Genomic DNA, 2422 nt, shown 5'->3' with positions numbered 1-2422 from the left:
ACTTGAGGGCAACTTTAGTACCCCTTCCCATCATAGAGGTCCCCTTCGAGTGAATAACCATGGACCTAGTGGGACCCCTGGAGAAGATGGCTCAGGGCCACCAATATATACTTGTTGTTTTGGACTATGCTACTCGCTGCCCAGAAGCCGTCCCCCTGCGGAACACGGCCTCTAAAACTATAGCCAAAGAGCTGGTGGGGATCTTTGCCTGAATGGGGCTACCGAAGGAGATATTAACTGACCAAGGAACCCCATTTATGTTGAAGCTAATGAAGGACCTCTGTATGCTGCTCCATATACATACCCTGAGAACTTCGGTCTACCATCTGCAGACTGATGGGGTGGTAGAAAGGTTTAACCGAACCCTCAAGGCTATGATAAGGAAGGTGGTAAGTCGGGACGGGAAGGATTGGGACACCCTACTACCCTACCTTATGTTCGCTATCCGGGAGGTACCTCAGGCCTCAACTGGGTTTTCCCCCTTCAAGTTATTATACGGGCGTCACCCCCCATGGCATACTAGATATTGCCAAAGAGATCTGGGAAGAGGAACCCAATGAGGGGAGAAATATAATAGAGCATGTAATGCAGATGCGAGACTGGATAGCCCGGGTTACCCCTATTGTACGGGAACATTTGGAGAAGACACAGGAGGCCCGGCGAACCCATTACAATAGCCAGGCAAAAGTGCGACAGTTCCAAGCAGGGGATCAGGTTATGGTGTTGGTACCCACGGCAGAAAGCAAGCCAGAAGAATGAGGTGTCTGAGATGCTCTTCCAGAACCAAGATGTGTTCTCGACAAAACCGGGTTGAACAACCGAGACATATCACCACATCGTCATGAACCCTGGGGCCAGAGTAACAATGAGGCCCTATCGGGTGCCAGCAGCAAAAAGGCAGGAAATAAAAGCAGAAGTAAAAAAAATGCTGGAGTTGGGGATCATCGAAGAATCCCACAGTCAGTGGTCCAGCCCAATCGTGCTGGTGCCCAAACCTGATGGCACCACAAGATTTTGCAATGACTTCCGGCGACTAAACGACGTATCCCAGTTCGACGCGTACCTCATACCTCGCATAGATGAGCTAGTGGACCATCTGGGTAATGCCCAGTACTTGACTACCCTAGACTTGACAAAGGGGTACTGGCAGATTCCCCTTGCCGAAGAAGCAAAGGAAAAGACTGCGTTCTCTACACCAGAGGGTCTTTTTCAATATATTGTCCTCCCTTTTGGACTACATGGGGCCCCAGCTACCTTCCAGCACCTCATGGACAATCTATTATGCCCACATAACAGTTATGCTGCTGCCTACTTGGACGATGTGATCATTCATATCCCAGACTGGGAAACCCACCTGGAGAAGGTGGAGGCAGTCCTCGATACCTTCAGGCAAGCTGGCCTTACAGCAAACCCTGCCAAGTGTGCTGTAGGGTTTACAGAGGCCAAATATCTTGGCTACGTTGTGGGAAAAGGTTTGGTAGAACCCCAAGTGAACAAGTTAGAGGCCATCCAAAATTGGCCCCGACCAAGACGCAAGAAACAAGTCCAGGCATTCCTAGGTGTGGTGGGGTATTACCGATGATTTATCCCCCACTTTGCCACAAGGGCAAGCCCCCTGACAGACCTAGTGAAAGTCCATGGACCTGATCTGGTGAGGTGGTCTGACGCAGCAGAGGAAGCATTCACAGACCTACGGACTGCCCTCTGCAGTAACCCCGTACTGATAGCCCCTGATTTCACCAAGGAGTTTATCCTGCAGACGGATGCATCGGAAGTAGGGTTGGGGGCCGTTCTATCACAGATGGTCGGGGAGGAGGAACACCCAATTCTATACCTCAGTCGGAAACTCCTTCCAAGGGAACAAAAATATGCAGTGGTGGAGAGAGAATGCCTCGCTGTAAAATGGGCCATGGAAACATTGCGCAACTACCTGCTCGGGCGCAGATTTGTCCTCGTGACCGATCAGGCCCCTCTTCAATGGATGCAGCAGAACAAGGAGAAGAACACAAGGGTGACCAGATGGTACTTATCCCTCCAACCTTTCCAGTTCTGTGTGCAACACAGAGCAGGGAGCCGTCATGGCAACGCCGATGGCTTGTCACGTGTGCACTGTCTGGCGTCCCAAGCTTCCCAACCCCTTGGTGTTGAGCAGGGGGAAGGGATATGTGACAGACCCAGACCAGTGGGATACAGGAGTCTGGTAGAGGGCAAATATACTGGTCACTGGATGAGTAGTTTTCTGTTCCCTGAGTGACCAGAGCAGGGGCTGCACTAGAGTAATCAGGAACCTGCTAAAACCAGTTAAGGCAGGCAGGCTAATTAGGACACCTGGAGCCAATGAAGAAGAAGGTGCTAGAATCAATTAAGGCAGGCTAATGAGGGCACCTGGGTTTTAAAAGGAGCTCACTTCAGTTTGTGGTGT

Source organism: Malaclemys terrapin, chromosome 1, assembly GCF_027887155.1.
Source record: "Malaclemys terrapin pileata isolate rMalTer1 chromosome 1, rMalTer1.hap1, whole genome shotgun sequence".
Taxonomy (NCBI): domain Eukaryota; kingdom Metazoa; phylum Chordata; order Testudines; family Emydidae; genus Malaclemys; species Malaclemys terrapin.
The sequence above is the reverse complement of the archived record's forward strand: the minus strand, read 5'-3'. Positions refer to the sequence as shown.